This window comes from Nicotiana tomentosiformis, chromosome 3 (genome assembly GCF_000390325.3).
Source record: "Nicotiana tomentosiformis chromosome 3, ASM39032v3, whole genome shotgun sequence".
Classification (NCBI taxonomy): domain Eukaryota; kingdom Viridiplantae; phylum Streptophyta; class Magnoliopsida; order Solanales; family Solanaceae; genus Nicotiana; species Nicotiana tomentosiformis.
The window spans coordinates 7,140,279-7,161,023 of NC_090814.1; the positions used below are offsets into that span (position 1 = coordinate 7,140,279).

Consider the following 20,745-nt stretch of genomic DNA (forward strand, 5'->3'; position numbering starts at 1 on the left):
TAAGAGCGCAGATTCGAGTTCTAAAATATAAGATGACCTTTTGGGTCATCACAATTGTGAAACTGAGCATTGATGATATTCTGGGGCTCTCTGTTGTGTATTTCTTATTCCGATTTTCATGTCAATTGATGTTTCTCTATTCTGTTACTATTTTCTATTTATACGCGTACAAATTTATAGTGAGTGCCTTGTCATAGTCTCGTCACTACGTCGTTGAAGTTAGGCTCGGTACTTACGGAGTATATGAGATCGATTGTACTCATACTACCCTTCTGCACTTCTTGTGCAGATCCCGATGTTGGTCCCAATGGTGTTTTAGGAGACTTAAGGTAGAGCTGCACAATGTTCGCAGACTCTGAAGTCCTCTTACTATCTATTTATTATTTATTTTGATGTGGACAAATATTTTTTTATTTCAGGCCCGGTTTGTAATACTTTTAGTAGCTCATGCATTTGTTATACCAATTTTTGGGATTAGACTAGACTGCGTGTTTACGGATTTCATTATGTATTTCAAGGCATTTCAATCTTATTTCTTAATAATTTGCTTTCTAAAGTGTTATATTGAATAACTGTTGAGCTAATGTTGGCTTTCCTAACAAGCGGATGTTAGGCGCCATCATAACCCCGTGATTGGAATTTCGGGTCGTGATATCTTTTTATAACGATTTCTTTATTTTTTTCTTAATAGGTTCGAATAATTCAAATTTTGTACACAATTTTAAAAACACTAAGTCGACGTTCACTTAAAGATTCTTGTGAAGGTAACTTTTTAACACTATTCTAACTATCATAACAACACAATCGCTATTATCAACCTAAGGTCCATAACCGTCATCGTCAACCATCGCTATCAATCACCTGCACTACCAGCTCCAACCGCCACAACTATCATTGGACACCACCAACTACAATGAGAAACTACTTCCACCATTACCAATCAAAATCACCACCAGCCATGACTTTACCATCGTTAAAATTGATGAACATCGCCACCAATTTTACCGTCACTAGTGTTTAGTGTGTGCTTACTCAACAAACAGTTTTTGAAACACCATATAAATTAAAATTTCTCTAATATTTTGTTGATATAAGATTTTATTATTTCCTTAAATTTAGTATTTATTAGTTTTTAAATAAGAATAAGTTGTATATTCAGATGTTGAGAAAATAAACAGTTTTAATTATTTAGTGTTTATATTAAGAGTCTCTCTATATGTATCTTAATCTTAATAAAAATAAAATGGATCATTAGTGGGATTGAGTTTTTATCGTGTCTCACTTTTATTTCAAAAATTTAACTACTAACAAAATTCGGCCAATTGTGAAAATTCATTGGAAGCTTCCAGATATTTTGAGATGTAGAAAATGTAAACCGTTATTTCTTCTTAACCTTCTACTGTACAAGCTACCGTATGCATATACATAATGTCTTGACTAGCTAACTACTATCAAAGTGTAACCACCCCAACTAACTTATTACACGTGACAAAATATTACAATTAAGCTATCTACATGACTGGTGGAATACAACTGTATTGGACGGTAGAGATTGAATGAGACAAACGCCTATGATGTTGCCACGTGTTAATCCATGTGTTCCACTTATCAGCTACACGCCTGGCCTTGTGATTATTTCATTAATGCAAAATCCCAAATGAGAGTTTGAGAGAAAACCCTACCCGTCAAACTAGGTCTGTGGGAATGTTGAGGGTTCAATCGACAACTTTAGAGTCTTCATCGCCAACACCCCTCCTCAAGGTGGAGGGTGAAGACTGAACCCCCAGCTTGCCTAGCAAGGAGCGATGGAGTGGACTAGATAGGCGTTTAGTGAAGATGCCAGCAAGCTATGAGTACGAAGGGACAAAGAAGAGAGAAATCAATCTAGAGTGAAGCTGTTGACGCACGAAGTGGCAATCAAGCTCCACATACTTCGTGCGTTCATGAAAGACGGGTTTTTTGGCGATATGAATCGCAGTCTAACTATCAGAGTAGAGAGGAACTGGAAAAGTTAGTGGGATTGAGAGGTCATCAAGGAGATGAACAAGCCAAGTAAGCTCAGCCACCACTCAACTCGTGGATCTATATTTAGCTTCGGCGGAGGAAAGCGAAAAAGATGGTTGTTTCTTGGAAACAGGACAACCACCAAGGAAGATGAAGAAATCACTGATAGAACGAAGAGAATTCGAGCAAGACCCCCAATCAGAGTCACAAAAAACCATCAAATCAAAAGAAGGGACATCAGACATGAAAAAAACCATGCCCGGATCAAGGAGGAAATAGCGGAGGCAATGCATAGCAACAGACAAATGGGAGTCATACGGAGCTTGCATGAATTGACTCAAGTGCTGGATGGTGAAGCGCAAATTTAGGCATGTTTGTGTCAATAAATTCAATTTTCATAAAAGATGACGATACACAGTAGGATCAGAAAGAGAAGTACCAACATCAGCATGCAACTTAATGGAAAGATCCAGGGGAGAAGAAGTTGGAGAGATACCAAGGCAGTCAAATTCAGAAAGCAGCTCAAGAGAAAACTTACGCTGACTCAAGATGAGCCCAGAAGCTTCACGAAGAACTTCCATCCCCAGAAAATAAGATAAGTGCCCCAAGTCCTTTGAATCCCCAGATTTCTTATAAAAAAGAGAAAAATCATTCAACGAATGAGTAAACCCTTTGAAATTAAGAGAAACTGTAAGGCGAGAATACCATTGCCTCGAAGCTTGACGAAGACCATATAGAGATTTCTTTAGAAGACAAACCAAATTAGGAGCAAGAGGAGAAATACCTGCAGGAAACCTCATATAGACCTCCTCATGCAAATCCCCATGTAAGAACGTATTGTTAACATCTTATTAATATAAACCCCAACCCTTCTTAATAGCCAGAGCTAAAATGCACCTAATTGTGGTCATCTTGACCACATGAGAGAAAGTCTTCGTAAAATCAATACCTTCTCGCTGGGTATCATCTCTAATAATGAGCCTGGCTTTCAACCTCTCTATACTTCTATCAGAATTTAACTTGACTTTATAGACCCACTTACAAGGAATAACCTTCCTTCCAATAGGCAAGGGAATAACTTCCCAAGTCTCATTAGCCAACAGAGCATCAATTTCCTTATCCATAGCTTCTTGCCAACCAGGGTGTAAGACTGCCTCAGAGTAGGAAGTAGGCTCACGAATTGAGGTAAAGAACTCATTAATTTCTGATTAGAAGAAGATAAGGTAGCAAAAGAAAAATGTAGCGGAGTAACTAGAGAAAGAAAACAAGAGGTGGACACATTAGTGAGATGAATAGCCCCACAAACATAATCAGCCAAATAGACAGGGGTTTTATGATCCCTAGAAGACCTGCACAGGGGAGTTTGAAAGTAGGAGGAGAAGAATTAATAGAGGATTGGGAACTAGGAACAGGAGTGTGAGAAGAGTGAGGAGACAACTAGGGAATGTGAGAAGGAAAAGTAGCAGAAGTGACAGGGAAAGGAGGAGAAACAAGAGAACTAGCATGAGATGGGGGACAAGGGATAGGAGGAGGAATATAAGCATTAGGAATAGACAAAAGAATAGAACCAGGAGAAGAAATAGGTGCCGGAAATAGAGGTGGATGCACATCTTGTAAAATGGAAAAGGGACAAATTGTCTCATGGAAAATAACATTCCTGGAGAAAAATAGTTTGCGAGTCTGGATGTTTAAAAGTTTATAACCTTTTTTTCCATAAAGATATCCCAAATATATGCAAGCATCAGCCATATGATCAAGCTTTCCTCAATGTTGAGATAAAGTAGAAGCAAAGCATAAGCAATGACGAGCGCAAAACCGGTGTATAAAACTTAGGCTCGCTAGTCAAAGATAGTATAGTATTAAATCATCTCCACAGGGATTGGTTTAAATAATATTTTAATAAATCTTCATCTCAACACTATCTAGGATAATAAAATTTTGATTGATGTTATTATCATACAAATAAAACTAAGATTATCTATTGTAAAAAACTAATGACACTTTAATGACTAGTAGCAACGATTGAATATCAAGGTAAGAAGTAAGGGTTGTGACAAGATATTTCATCAACTATTATTCCGGGTAACTCTAGGTTAAGTTCATTCTTAACTTCTATTGACTCCTTCTATTTCAACAGATAATAACAGGTCATATGAACATATGCACAAAATAGTGAATGAATGATCTTTCGAAGAACATCTCTCGATTATTTTTCTAAACTGGGTTAATTGATAACTCTCTAAGCTCTTTCGACTACCTAGAAGAGGCGTAAAATCAACCCAAACAATATGGCACAATGCGAATATTAGAAACACTTCTCTTTCGATTAAAGTAAAATCACAATAAGCCTTGCAATTCAATTAATAACTCATTCAATGAATTCGGGCAGTTAACATAGAGTAAAACCCAAAACGATAGTTAAATCACAACATCCGTCAATAAGACTAAGTAAGATTACTCCACAATGGAGAAAGTATTCATCGCAAGAGTATTAGAAGAACAAGAAGACAATATAATTCCCAAATTCAAACAAACTTCCGTATTGAATGAATTGGATCAAGTATTTTGCGTTTTGCGTTGCTTCCTTCTTCTCTCCCAAAGGTTGTTCAAAAAATCCAAGATACCCTCTTTCTAGACGAGATGGGCTTTATATAGGTCAAGAGGAGTCTCCTCCAAAATTACAAAAATAGGCTTGGAAAAGTTTTCCGGACTGGACGTGCGCAGCCGCGCACCTGGGCAGGTGATCGCGCATATGGCCGCTCACTTTGGACAGTGTTCTGCTCTACTAGCGCGCCCAGTGTGTGCCCAGTGCACGGTCGCGCACCTGGGTGTCTTCCTGCTCCATTCTTCGTTTCTCTTCGTTAAGTGCATTATTGTCCGTTGATCCTCGATTACGATCCCAGCTTAATCCATGGGATTTTACTCAGACTTCAAAGTTCCAGAATAGTTCGAATTCGCTCCACAACTTCATCGTAACTCGGAATCACTCCTACAAAGCATAAAACACACACTTAGTGCAAAATAATACCATTTAAAGCTCAAACACTAGTAAAGTGCAGTGAATTAGAGAGCAATTAATGGCCAAAATACGCAATTATAGCCTACCGTCAATAACCCATACTTAAACCATTGCTCGCCCTCTAGCAATCAAATTACACTTCACCTAGAATACTTTCAACATCACTCAAACAGATTAGGTACAATATCGTAACATCTTAACCTCAAGATTTGACTCAAAAGTACCAAGCATTATCTATAACCCGCTCACTTACTCTAACATAGAGGTCAAGCTTTACCTTTTCTTCGTGAATCCAGTGTCCTCACACAACCATAGAGAGTAATTCCACACAGAAAAGACATTAAGAACAATTAGGAACTCAAGATAGAAAAAATTCAATTACTCTCAGAAATAACATTCATATGCCACAAAAGACGTACCATAGGCTTGCCCGTAGTGTACTACTCTACTAATTGAGTTCATTCAGTTAATGATCAATTAGGACTTTAATTGGTTGTAATGTAGGCTGCGGGACGGGTAGAATACATTTGGATATGAGAGTGACTACACCTCCCTAAGCACTTTTAATACATATACTTAACCATTCAAGACCCCATACTTATGTCAAACCATACTCCACCTTCACATCAATATATATTTTAACCCCTACTTCTTTAAGCACACTTACATCAAGGGTCACCACTATCAAAGAATATTTTGCACAACAATTCACTTTTTTTTTCTTTTTTTTTTCTTTAATTTAAGTGGCTCTTACTTTTTCAAACTAGTGCACCTGTATCCTTATTTCATTAGTTTCACTCTAAATTTAAACCAACCACCCCACACTTCAACTTCTAGAAAGTTCACGACAATTTCAAGTGTTAATGGGAAGTAAACGGTTCAAATTCATGCAAATGAGTAAGGCTCGAAATTTGGTTGCCAAAGAAACAAGATTATAGGCTCAAAGGGGTTAACTAAGATACATAAAAATTAGGTGGATAAGGTATATAACTGGTTCGACAAAGAAATGCCTATCTCACTTCCAAGACTGAATTAACTACTATTTCGCTTTGCAAACACACATGACAAGTTCTACACATCGAATGCAATACACAGAATAATACAAAACCTCACCCACACATGGCACATACTCACTTAGTATCGGACTCATCAAGACACTCCAATCAAAGCAGTTAAGCAAAGTCAAGAACATACAATTTAAGGTACTTCTACAAGAGTCAAAAACTGAGCTTAAGCGTCACAACTAGAGCACTCACTATTCTCAAGGCATAATAGAGTCCAGAGATATTGCTTCCATTTAAACCAGAGCTAAGGGTACCTACTCCTAACAGAAAAAAACTAACTACACCTGGATCAATCAAAACCCTTGGAAAAGAACTGCGGCACAAAAAAAACAAAGGGGGAATTAATACACTAACTAAAAGGAGAAAATCTTTTTGTCTTTTTATTTCGTATTTATTCCCTCAAGAAACCCGTCGAATGATATCAATCGTCGGGATATTTAGGTATTTTTTTCTTTTCTTTTTCTAACTACTGCAACTAACCAAAACAAATTACAACTACCAAAACAAAACTCATGTATATACAACATACATGTATATACAACTAACCAAAACAAACTACAACTACCAAAACAAAACTCATATATATACAACATACAAATATTCCCCTGTCACGCCTCCAAACTCGGGGGTGCGACCGGCGCTCAACCGAGTAAACCCGGTCGGGCAGGCCTGTTAGATACTTTCTACCCAACTCAACCATGATCAAGAGAAGACATGATTACATTAATTAGACAGTAGGAAGATCATATATACAATACTGAATCGTCTCATTAGTTACATCATTTTTAAGATTCAAGATACAACATAATCTGTTTGACTTTTCTAGCACCCATGTACAACCCACATAGTGTCTACGGAGCCTCTAAGAGATATATAAAAGAGTTATAATAGTGCCGGCAACAAAACCCCGGCTATATCTCAAAACATGATTATAATATGAAGAAAAGATACAATACATGACCGGGATAAAGTGGGGCTACCAAGTCTGTTGGGAAGAGGATGTACCACTATCGCTGATCAACACTGCCTGCTATGGAATCACCTGCATCTATTTAAAGATGCAGCTCCCCCAGCAAAAGGGACGTTACTACTGTCGAATAGTACTAGTATGTAAAACTAAACACCATCTCAGTAGAATGAATAATAATACAAGGGGGAAACAGTCATGAGTTCAATAAGAGCTTCAAACAATACTAAAACATCAAATAAGGATCACATAGGTTCTCAAGTCAATTTCCATGTTATTAGGTTGGGTGATCTTTAGAGCCAATATACCATAATTCACAATACCACCATATTCTTATACGGAGTCCGATCACGACCCGATCGGCTAGGCCGTCTCACCCGAGACATTACCATTTTCAGTCAATCTTCTCACATCATACTTCTTTCACACCCTATCAATTCATTGGCACTAGTGACCACAATTATAAAGTCATTCTTGGAACTTGGCTGTATTTCATAATTCCAGTTCCCCTTTCCACATTCAAACATCATTATCATTATCAACAACAAAAAGACTTCCCATTCAAGACATTAAATTCACATATGAGCAATTTGGGAATCTTAGGCACCTAAAGGCTTTTCATACAAGTTGGCATAATATTCCATATTTTGAACACATCCTCAAATGGAAAGATGACATGATGAAGCATTTAGAATAAATATTGAACATACTTCCTTCAACACAAACACATTAGGAATAGCCAATTCTATAATGATCAATTTGGGACTTACACTAATTACATGAACACCGTGTGATTCGATTCTAAGAAGAAGGGGGTTTAACCAACATACCTCAATTGATCTTCCTTTAGACTTTAAAACGTTCCAGAATTCTTAGCACTTCGATCTATTTTAGAAATATAACAAGTTGGACCAAAATTAGGAAGATGGTCATGAATCTAGCTCATTTGAGCACATTATCAAACCCTAGGCGTGCATTAATATTTTAAGGCCCTTTTACGAAAGATTCCATCACTCCTCAACCCATTCTCTACCATTTTTAACCCACAACCTTCCTACATTATTTGATAACACATGCATGCAAGATAACAACTCCCATACCCAAGAATTGTCTTTCAAATTATCCCATTTTGTTTGTAAATTTTCGAAATTGAGAGCTAGGACATAGATTCTTACCTTTAGGGTGAAGACTTTCTTGATAATCTTCAAGGATTGAGCAAGAATTGTTGGATATTAGGTTGAAGGTTACTTCCCCACTCTAAAAATATCAGAAATATACTCAAAATGGACTATGGCATATGTTTTAACGAAATAGGGCCAGGTTTAAAACCCCCCAAAATGAAGCTCCGGAACAGGGTATGCTGTTGCATATGCGACCACAGAATGGATATGCTATCTGCATATCGGCCGCACAATTTGGTGCCAAAAACTAGAAAATATCTGTCTGGGTCTGCGGTAGTTATGCGGCCCGCAGACCTATTCTACGGTCACATAATGTACCGCTGAACCTCCCTTCGCAAAAATCCTAAGGCTGATTGTGCGACAAAAGTGCGGCCCGCGAAATGGTTATGCGGTCGCATAGTTGGCTGCGAAATTGACATCAAAATGGCCCAAGTAGTTGCTTCACTCTACGGGCGGCCTGCAGAGTGATTATGTGGCCGCATAATGGGCCGCAGAAATACCTATTTCTGCAAAATATTTTCCTTCAACTCCCCAGCTCACTGTTGAATCCAAAACGTCTGGCATCACGGAACCCCGATTTTTAGGAAAAATTTCACGGGGCCTTACATCCTCCCCCACTTAAGATCATTCGTCCTCGAGTGAGGGTCAAGGTTCACTATTAGCATCTTATGCAACTCAGTTTTTACACCACAGACCAATAATCCCAAATTTGGCTAACTCCCTAAATTTACAAATATTTCACCAGAGTTTTCCTTGTAACTAGGCCTATCCACCTGTCAGAGAGCCCAGAAACACATCCTTAAAACATATCAACGACAACTGTGGCCTCACAAGCAATATATTAACAGGAAAGGAACATCCTTAATATCAACTGTACAAATAATCCATAATTCATGGAAAGTAACTCTTAGAATTTTCATAAATTACGACTTTATAAATACATGGCTATTCAAACAAATAAGGATACTTTTTCTTCATTTCTTCCTCGGCTTCCCAAGTAGCCTCTTCAACCTGCTGGTTTTGGCATAGCACTTTCACGGATGCAATCTCTTTATTTCTCAACCTTCGGACTTGCTGATTAATAATAGAAATGGGAATTTCTTCATACGATAGTTCTTCATTAACTTCAATGGTCTAAACCGGCACAATAGCTGACGGATCTCCAACTACCTTCTTCAATATAGACACATGGAACACCGGGTGCACTAATGACATCTCGGTTGGTAGCTCAAGCTTGTACGCCACCTGACCAATCCTCTGAATGATTTTGTACTGCCCGACATACCTCAGACTCAATTTACCTTTCCTTCCAAACCGCGTTATACCCTTCATGGAGGAAACCTTCAAGAATACCCAATCATCTTCTTTGAACTCTAAGTCTATACGACGAACATCCGAATAGGATTTTTGATGACTCTGAGCAGTTTTCAACTACTTCTTAAGCATTTTAAACTTTTTCATAGCCTGATGCACGAGGTCTGGTCCTATCAACTCAGCTTCCCCAATCTCGAACCACCCAATGGGAGATCTACATCTCCTACTATATAATGCCTCAAATTGTTCCATCTGAATACTAGCATGAAAGCTGTTGTTATAAGCAAACTATATGAGTGGAAAATGATCGTCCCATCTACCCTTGAAGTCGAGAACACAAGCACGCAACATGTCCTCAATTGTTTGAATAGTCCGCTCTGCATGCCCATCGGTCTGTGGATGGAAGGCTGTACTAAGATTCACCTGAGTACCCAAACCTTGCTGAAATTTCTTCCAAAATATTGTCGTGAACTGAGCTCCTCGATCGGAGATTATAGAAACTAGAGTGCCATGCAACCTGACTATTTCCTTGATATACAACTAAGCATATTGTTCCGCTATGTCGGTAGATTTAACTGGCAAGAAGTGTGCTGATTTCGTGAGTCGGTCCACAATCACCCAAATTGAGTCAAGCTTGCACGGAGTACGTGGTAGTCCTACCACAAAACCCATATTAATCATTTCTCACTTCCACATTGGAATTTCTATGTTCTGTGCCAATCCACCAGGCCGTTGGTGTTCGGCCTTTACTTGCTGACAATTCGGACACCTTGCCATAAAGTCCTCCACATTTATTTTCATGTCATTCCACCTATAGACTTTTTTGAGATCATGATACATCTTTATAGAGCCCGGGTGCACGGAATACCTGGAAGTGTGAGCCTCGATCATGATTCTTTCCTGGAGACCATCTACACTTGGAACATATAGTCACCCTTGGTACCTTAGTGTACCATCATCCATGCCAAGAGTAAAGGTCATAGTTTTATGTTTATGAATCCCCTCCTTCAGTTGTACCAACAATGTATCGTGGTATTGCTTCTTTTTGACTTCCACGACAAGCAATGATTCAGCCCTATTTTGTACAATTACCCCTCCTTTAATAGAGCCAGCAAGACGAATTCCCAAGCTAGCTAACTGGTGAATCTCCCTGGCCAACTGCCTTTGACATGCCTCCAAGTGAGCCAAACTACCCATAGATTTTTCGGCTAAGAGCATCCGCTACAATATTGGCTTTTCCCGGGTGATATAGGATATCAATGTCGTAATCCTTGAGTAACTCAAGCCATCTTCTCTGCCTCAGATTCAGCTCGCTTTGTTTGAAAATATATTGAAGACTCTTGTGGTCCGTGAATACATCCACATGGACCCCATACAAATAATAATGCCAAATCTTCAATGCAAAAACCACAGACGCAAGTTCTAAGTCATGTGTTTGATAGCTTTTTCATGATTCTTGAGTTGCCTAGAAGCATAAGCTATAACCTTGCCGTGTTGCATTAGCACACACCAAAGCCTCATCCTTGAAGCATCGCAATATACCACAAACCCATCTGTACCCTCTGGCAGGGTCAACACCAGCGCCGTAGTCAATCTTGATTTCAACTCCTGGAAGTTCCTTTCACAAGCATCGGACCATTGAAACTTAACCGCTTTATGAGTCAATTTAGTCAACGGAGAGGCAAGAGTAGAGAACCCATTCACAAACTTCCTATAATACCTTGCTAAGCCGAAGAAACTGCGAATCTCGGTTGGTATTGCAGGTGTAGGCCAATTCTTCACCGCTGCAATCTTTTGAAGATCAACCTTAATTCCTTCTCTGGAGACAACATGACCCAAGAATGTGACAGATTCGAGCCAAAATTCACGTTTTGAAAATTTCGCGTACAATTAGTGCTGATGAAGAGTCTGCAAAACTCCCCCGAGATGATCAGCATGGTCCTCTCGACCTTGTGAATATACAAGAATATCGTCAATGAACGCTATCACAAAGGAATCAAGAAAAGTCTTGAAACCCGATTCATAAGATCCATGAAAGCTGCTGGGGCATTTGTTAGCCCAAAAGACATTACCAGAAATTCAAAGTGCCCATACCAGGTCCTGAAAAGACATTACCAGAAATTTAAAGTGCCCATAATAGACTCGCCAACTAGAGTAGATACAGAGAATGACTCAGGAAGCTATTCCATTTCTATCCCAAATTCCATAGCAACATAAGGGGTAACATAGGACAAAGTGGAACCAGGATCAATAAGAGCATATACATCATGAGATTGGACAGTCAATATACCTGTGACAACATCTGGAGAAGCCTCTGCACTCTGGCGACCACTCATAGCATAGAAACGGCTGAGTCCTCCAGAACCCTGCGCACCACCCCTAGCTGCACCATGCCCTACTGGTGCTAGAGTGTCTCGAGCTAGAGGGGGTGTTGAAGATGTAGCAGCTGCAGAACTGGATGGCTGTGTTGTGCCCCTGCCCGCACCCTGGCGGGATGAAAGACACTCCCATTGAATATGACCCCTCAATCTGCACCCGTGACATATAGGTAGGTCCATGTAGCAGATCCCCAAGTACATCTTCACACACCTGGGGCATGGGGGCTTGCGCTGCTGCTGGAATCTCTCTCATGATTGGCTCTGCTGGTAGGGTCCTCTGCTGCCCTGATTGGGCCTGAAATGACTTCCCTGCTTCTGACTGGACCCTGCTGGCGGTGCACTGGCTGAAGACTGAGAAAATGACTGGGATGGCCCTGATTACCCTCCCCTAAAAGTTGATCTTGCCCCCACCAAATGACTCCCCAAAGTTTCTCGCAGACCGGGCCTTGCTGTTACCCTGTCGCTCCATTCTGTTCTTCAATTGTTCTCTATAGCTTGAGCAAATGCTACCATCTTCCCATAGTTTATATCATAATTCAAGGCAGTTGTGGCGGCCTCATTGATAACCAAGGGGATAAGGCCTTGCACAAACCGGCGCACTCTAGCCTCTATAGTAGGCAACATGAGAATGTCATATTTATACAGACGCGCGAACTCCATGTAATACTCCCATACACTTTTACTACCTTGTTTAAGGTTCTCAAACTCTGTGGCACGGGCTGCCCTAGTCTCGGCAGGTAGGAAATGGTCTATGAAAGCGTCAGCAAACTTACTCCACCTCGCTGGAGGTCTCCCTTCCTCTCGAGAGTCCTCACACAGCTCAAACCAAGAATAGGCCACCCCTTTCAGGCGCTAGGCGGCCAACCTCACTCCCCCCATCTCGGTAGAGTGCATAACCCGGAGAGTCTTATGCATCTCATCAATGAAGTACTATGGGTCCTCCTTGGGATTAGCACCCTTGAACATCGGAGGATCCAACTAAAGAAACCTGTTCACTCTGGAACCACTAGAATCCCCTTGTTGGCTAGAAGAAGTGGGTGCAACATTTGATATTTGGGCCTGAGAAGCCACTATCTGTGTCAGCATCTGGATAGCTCCCCTAAGATCCTTGTCGAAAATACCAGAACCACTTACATTCATTTAAAGATGCAGCGCCCCCGGCAAAAGGGACGTTAGTACTGTCGAATAGTACTAGTATGTAAAACTAAACACCATCTCAATAGAATGAATAATAATACAAGGGGGAAACAGTCATGAGTTCAATAAGAGCTTCAAACAATACTAAAACATCAAATAAGGATCACATAGGTTCTCAAGTCAATTTCCATGTTATTAGGTTGGGTGATCTTTAGAGCCGATATACCATAATTCACAATACCACCATATTCTTATATGGAGTCCGATCACGACCCGATCGGTTTGGTCATCTCATTTGAGACATCAACTATAACTATAATTTCATTATAATTTCCAGCACAGTCACCACTATGTGTGCGGCATGGCGTCTGATCATGGCTTGATCTACTATTATTAATCTCTACGCCTACCCCGACATCACGAAACCCCGAATTTTAGGAAATATTTTACGGGGCCTTACATACCCACCCCACACTTTAAATGGTGGCATGTCCCTATGACACACGAAGAAAAATGCAAAGATGAAGAAAACTCCCCTGATCAAGTCAATCCGTATCGGAGATGGTTCTGGGGTCCAACTGACAAGCCCGGCCAAGTGCACGTAGCCATGCCATGATCGTCTTCTCGGATTTGGCATTCTGTGTAGCAAGGGCGTCCATTCGAGTACCCAAATCAGTGATAGAGGTACGCTTTCCCGCCATATCCTGCTCTAAAGCGCTCATTCCCATGTCCCAACTGCCACCTGAAGTTACCCAAACATCCGGCTCATGTGGTAGAGAAGCAACGACATCCTCATTGCCCTCTTCTGGCGCATCAGATTCCTCGCTATCCACCTCAGCAGGCCCTGCAGGGTTCTTCCCGATTATAACTTTATCAGCCCAGAATTTATGTTCGCGCTTTACTTTTCTATCCAAGTCCCTGTTTTCCAGTACTCGTGCCCCACGACATAACCGAGTGACTAATGATGGGAAAAAGAACCCATACCACTGCACAGGACAATGAATCAACATCTCATCCTAAAGGATCCAAGCCACAGTTAAAATCGTGGCCATTGACAAAGCACCAAATCAAAGCCGCCCTAGGACCATTCACCTCAGTGGTGTTTCCTGAAGGCAGCAGGCGGTTATTGATAATGTAGAGCCATCACTTCCCTTCAAAGGTTAGCAAAGCCGAGTGAAAATTTTGCCCCTCCTTTATCCACACTACCTCTTTGCTAGGTACACAAATGGTTGCGAAGAACAGGCGCCACATATATGGTTCTCTGTTATGCGTGGCGTAGTAGTCACCTGTATCCGGATCTTCCTCGAATTCCGACAAATGATAGGTCCTTCGGATGGCCTCTTTGGAGAAGTCCACACTCTTTTTACTGACTGTGCAGACATGTGCGTCATGTTTCCGGTAGTTTGCATAAAACTCCCGAACAACCATTAAGTTCGCCTCGTCAGGTTCTTCAAAGAATATCCCCAAGTCGCGCCTGACCAATTCATGATATGCACGGGGATAGTCATTTTGGAGGGACACAATATCAATTCTCCTCTTCGGTATGGGCTTTTTGCTCTCCTTGTGTTGGATTCGTTCTTGGGCTTCCTAAGATACAGACTTTTTCTGATCATACGGGCCAGCAGATGCCGAAGCTTGTGATCGGGATGTGCCCGCTTGACCACTTGTGGAGGCACCTGTTGTTTTTCGTTTCTTGGATGGCGCCATAGTACCTGCACAAACCGCCAACTATTAGTTAATGAATCACATGGGGAACCAAGAGAGGATACTCAGACTTCACCCTTACAGTTGGTCACAATATTACACATAATCTCATTAAGGTAATTTCACAAACACATAACAAGCACAGGTCTTCCTAACCCCCACAACTCAATTTCATCCCTAAATAAACCAAAGATACACCAATGTCACACCCAACTACTATATAGTCAGTCTCTATGTTGGAACTTGTCTTCCACCCCACAAGAAAGGAGCAAAAAAAGAGATAAAACAAAAAACAAAAAACAAAATCTTCTACAACACAAGCAAAATCAAATACAATAACTAAAAAAAAGAGAGAGAAAGCATTTCACTTACCTGAAGGGACTTGGGAGAGAAAACGCGTGAGGTTGGGTGAAGGGAGAAGATGAGAGAGTGTTGTTTGTCTTACGGAGAGGGGGTGAGAGAGGACGGGGGGGGGGGGGAGGGGGGGTCAAATTAGGGTTGTTTAGTGTAGGGGAGAGAAAGATGGAATTTTAGAATTGGGGGGTTTTGAGAAGGGAAAGTCCGAAATTAAAATCAAAAGGGAAAAACTTACCTAAAGCGCGGTAGGTGCGCGGTCGCACACTTGAGGCAGTACACTTGTGAAAATGCGCGACCAGGTGTGCGGTCATCCCATAATATGTGCGGCCGCACACGTCCCACTTCGTATAACATTGCCTGCTGGGCGACCAAATGCGTGAGGTTCCCCCCAGGTGACTCAACCAGGTATCCTCAACTGATTTTGATGCTCAGGGATTACTGAGCAAATTCTCCAGCAATATACGGTTTTAGTTTGTGCCCATTCACTTTGAAACTTTCCGTTCCATCTTGGTTCTGGATCTCAATTGCCCCATATGGTGATACATGTTTCACCACATACGGTCCGGTCCATCTAGACCTAAATTTTCTGGGGAATAGTCTGAGTTTACTATTGTACAGTAAGACTTTGTCCCCTTCATGAAACTCATTTGGCTTAATGAGACGATCATGCCTCCTTTTAGTCTTTTCTTGAAAATCCGTGCATTTTCATACGCGTCCAGTCTAAACTCCCGTGTTCTTGGAAAAATGGTTAGTGCTTCTCTTAAGGATTGTTCGGCAAAGTTGGAAGAAGCTCTATGGGTGCACAAAACTGCGTTCAAAACAACTATAGGGACTTCACCATTCAAACTAGTGTATGGAAAATCATATCACCTACTCGTTGAGATAGAACATAAAGCTTATTGGGCAATGAAGATGCTTAATCTTGATCTTAGTCTTGTAGGTGAACACAGGTTGGCGCAGATGAATGCATTGGAGTTTAGACTGGACGCGTATGAAAATGCAATTGTTCTTAATGGTCTGGATGACTCCCTGTTTGAGTTCAAAATTGTTGGCAATGATTGGTAGAGTCCTCAAACTAGACTGTTGTTGGTTGTACACCGGTTTAGAATATCTCCTAGCGATCTCCCAGGCCTCAGAACTACATTTTAAAATTCATCCTCGATCATGTTTTGGTTGGGATTGAACCTTCGACCCCCATCATCCATTTAATCTACAATTCTACCGTCTGCTTCAGCTGCTAATCGTGCTTCCTGTTGCTGAGCTACCTCTTTCGTATCTAGGTCCACAACTTCTTTGTTGTTCACCATTGTATTTTGAGTTGAAGGCTGACCTAACAACAATCCACTCGATCATTTCTCTCTTCTCAACTGCCTCAAGTGCTTGTCTAACTCTGGGTCGTATGGCACCAAATCCTTTGAAGAGGATCGAGTCATATACCACTGAACTTAACATGTTTCCTGCACACAGATGAGAAGAGCGTAAAAAAATAAAAATAAAATAAAGTTGTTCCTGAATTAGCACTGAAAATTAATTTAAACACTATTAATTGCCTATTCCCGGCAACGACGCCAAAATTTGATGAGCGCAAAACCGGTGTATAAAACTTAGGCTCGCTAGTCAAAGATAGTATTGTATTAAATCGTCTCCACAAGGATTAGTTTAAATAATGTTATAATAAATCTTCAACTCAATACTATCCAGGATAATAAACCTTTGATTGATGTTATTATCGTACAAATAAAACTAAGATTATCAATTGTAAGAAACTAATGACACTTTAATGACTAGTAGCAATGATTTAATATCAGGGTGAGAAGTAAGGATTGTGACAAGATATGTGATCAACTAATGTTCCGGGTAACTCTGGGTTAAGTTCATTCTTAACTTCTATTGACTCCTTCGATTTCAGCAGATGATTAGGCTACTTTAGGGATTCAAATTCTTATTCTGAATGAATGAGATTCCTTTGATCAACCTAATAACAGGTCATATGAACATATGCACAAAATAGTGAATGAATGATCTTTCGACGAACATCTCTCGATTATTCTTCTAAACTGAGTCAATTGATAACTCTCTAAACTCTTTCGATCACCTAGAAGAGGTGTAAAATCAACCCAAACAATATGGAACAATGCGAATATCAGTAAAACCTCTCCTTCGATTAAAGTAAACCCACAATAAGCCTTGCTATTTAATTAATAACCCATTTAATGAATTCGGGCAGTTAACATAGAGTAAAACCCAAAACGATAGTCAAATCACAACATCCGTAAATAACCCTACGAAAGATTACTCCATAATGGAGAAAGTATTCATCGCAAGAGTATTAGAAGACCAAGAAGACATTACAATTTCCAAATTCAAACAAACTTCTGTATTGAATGAATTTGATCAAGTATTTTGCGTTTTCGTTGCTTCCTTCCTTCTTCTCTCCCAAAAGTTGTTCTAAAAATCTAAGATACCCTCTTTTTAGACAAGCTGGGCTTCATATAGGTCAAGATGAGTCGCCTCTAAAATTACAAAATAGGCTTGGAAATGTTTTCCGGACTGGACATGCGCGACCTCGCACTTGGGCAGGTGATCGTGCATATGGCCGCACGCTTTGGACAGTGTTCTGCTCCACTAGTGCGCCCAGTGCGCGGTCGCGCACCTAGGTGGCTTCCTGCTATTTAATTCCAGTTTCTCTTCGTTAAGTGGATTATTGTCCATTGATCCTCGATTACGATCCCGACGTAATCCATGGGCTTTTACTCATACTTCAAAGATCCAAAATAGCTCGAATTCGCTCCACAACATCATCGTAACTCGAAATTGCTCCTACAAAGCATAAAACACACACTCAGTGCAAAATAATACCATTTAAAGCTCAAACACTAGTAAAGTACAGCAAATTAGAGTGCAATTGATGGCCAAAATACATAATTATAGCCTACCATCAGGCAACCAAAACTTCTAAGGAAAGTATAATGAGGAGGTTTGTAAAAAAGAACCTCATAAAGGGGTTTTGTATTGAAGAATCTTGGTAGGGAACCTGTTTATTAGGAAGGTAGAAGTCAACAAGCACTCACCCAATAGCAAATACGGACTTTGGACTGAAATATTAGGGCTCTACATGTTTCCAAGAGGTATTTGTGCTTCCTTTCTACAATACCATTTTGTTGAAGGGTGGCAACACATGAGGTCTGGTGAATGATGCCTTTAGAAATAAAGTAAACAGTAGTAGAATTACTGCCCAGTTCAAGGGCATTGTCTGACCTAATCTTTTTAATTTTGGTGTTAAAACTGTGTTTCAACCATAGAAATAAAAGACTGCAAAACAGTAAAGGCATTGCTTTTAGTAATAAACATGTAGGTCCAAGTACCCCTACTATAGTCATCTACTATAGTGAGGAAGTACTTAAAGCCATCATGAGTATTGCTTTATATGTTCCCCATGTATCTATATGAATCAATTCAAAAATATGTGAGGTGAAACTGGTACTAATGGGAAAAGGCAATTTGTGTTGTCTAGCCAAAGGACATATAGTACAAGGAAAATCATTCATACCAGAGTTGTGCTGCATACAACCAGGAATATACTTCATTCTTGATTGAGGCAAATGCCCCAATCTAATGTTCCATAAATCGCTGCAAGAATAAGTACAATTAGACATAGAAATAATGGAATTAGACACTGAATGTAAAGTATGAGACTTAGCAGACACTTTATTTGAAAAAAATTGAGAATCTAAAGTTTTCTGAGCTATTTGTAGGGAATCAGAGGAAGCAACAGGATGATGAGTAGAATGAAGAAGATACAGTCCAGCCTGGATTTCACCAAGAACCAGAGGCCTCCTTAAGGAAAGGCCCTGCAAGAAATAAGAAGAATCACTGAAGGTAAGAATGGACTGAAATTAATTACAAAGTTTATGTATAGAAATCAAGTTGTACTTAAAATCTGGTACAAATAGGACTATTTGTAGAGTCAATTAAGGATGAACAATGACTTGTCCTGCATGTGTGACCTTGACCCTTTGAGAATTAGGTAAGGTCGCATTGATAGGCCTAGCCAAGTGTTTTACACTATTCATAATGGTTAGATCAAAGCTCATATGTTCAGATGGCTAGAGTCGATAATCGAAAAGTGAGTTTTGGTAGATTGAGGAAGAGAATTGGAATGAGACAGAAATATACCAGCACAATTAGCAGTGGCATGAGTTTCAGAAGATGATGTTGTGTGTTGACCAACTTTAACTTGTTGAAGCATTTCCATTAATTGAGCAAGCTGACCTTGAGTAACTCCAATTGTAGCTTCAGTTTTATTAGTATGCATCTGCCTGACATTCTCATCTAAAAACACTGCATTTTCTTGAGCTGAAGAGTGATACGTGTTCTGCCTATTACCAGTATTTTTAGCATTTTGTGGATACCCATGGAGCTTAAAACATCTCTCAATAGTATGACCTAGCTTCTGGAAATAGTTACAAAAAAGATTCTTTCATTGTTCCTAGTTATTTTTGTAAGGGACAGCCCCATTCCCTCTATTAGGATTAGGTTTCTGCCTGCCTTGACCAAAATATTGCCCAGGCACAACAAATGAACTAGAATCACTAGGATATTGAGCTATAATTTGTATACTCCTCTGTCGTTCTTCTTGTAATAGTAAGTAATATGCTCTGTCAATGGTTGGGGAAGGTTGCATCATCATGATGTTTCCTCTAATTCCAATGTATGTCTCGTTTAATCCCATCAGAAACTAAACTAATTTTTGTCTTTCTTCAATTTCATGATTCTTCTCAATTGTACTACACTTACAGTCCACACACGTGCATATTGGCCTAGAGTCAATGAGTTCTATCTCATCCCATATAGCTTTCATTTTGTTAAAATATGTTAGCAATGTTACTCGATCCTTGCACAGTTTTTAACAATTATTTTTTCAATTCAAATGATTGTGCTAGATTGGATTATCCATACATGTTCTCAAACTGTTTCCATAAAATCCTCACAGATTTGGAATGAATTACACTTGACCTAATTTCAACTGTTAGTGAATTGAGCAACCATGCGAACACTATGTCATTACACCTATTCTAGGATTTAAGGTCTGGTGTTCCATCTTTGGGCCTAAGTAAGTGTCATGACCCGAAATTTCCACCTTCAGGACCGTGATGACACCTAACATTTTACTTGCTAGGAAAGCTAACGTTAAAATAATCTTAGCCATTTTTAAACAAATCAAATTAAACGGAAGTCGATTACTGAAATAAAGTGCGGAAGACAATAACAACTGAATCATCCAAATACATCCCGGAATTTGGTGTCACAAGTGCACGAGCTACGAAAATAATACAAATAAAGGTCTGAATAAAATTCAAATTGTTTGAAAGATAATACACAATTAAGATAAGATAGAAGGGGACTTCAGAACTGCGGATGGTGTGCAGTTATGCCTCAAGTCTCCTCTGGGTGGCTGAATCCGAGCAGGTCTATGGTACGCCACTGGGACCAACTCCAAAATCTGCACAAGAAGTGCAGAGTGTAGTATGAGTACAACCGACCCCATGTACTCTGTAATTATCGAGCCTAACCTCGACGAAATAGTGACGAGACTATGACAAGACACGTACATAAACAA

The 20,745-nt window shown here is 40.0% G+C and overlaps 1 long non-coding RNA gene across 1 annotated transcript; it reads left to right on the forward strand.

The window, feature by feature from the left end:
* The first annotated feature begins 1,659 nt into the window (after positions 1 to 1,659).
* On the forward strand, positions 1,660 to 20,056 carry LOC104109704 (uncharacterized). Its single transcript, XR_689293.4, has 2 exons — positions 1,660 to 19,004; positions 19,515 to 20,056. It is a non-coding gene; the product is annotated as an uncharacterized lncRNA (long non-coding RNA).
* The last annotated feature ends 689 nt before the right edge of the window (positions 20,057 to 20,745 follow it).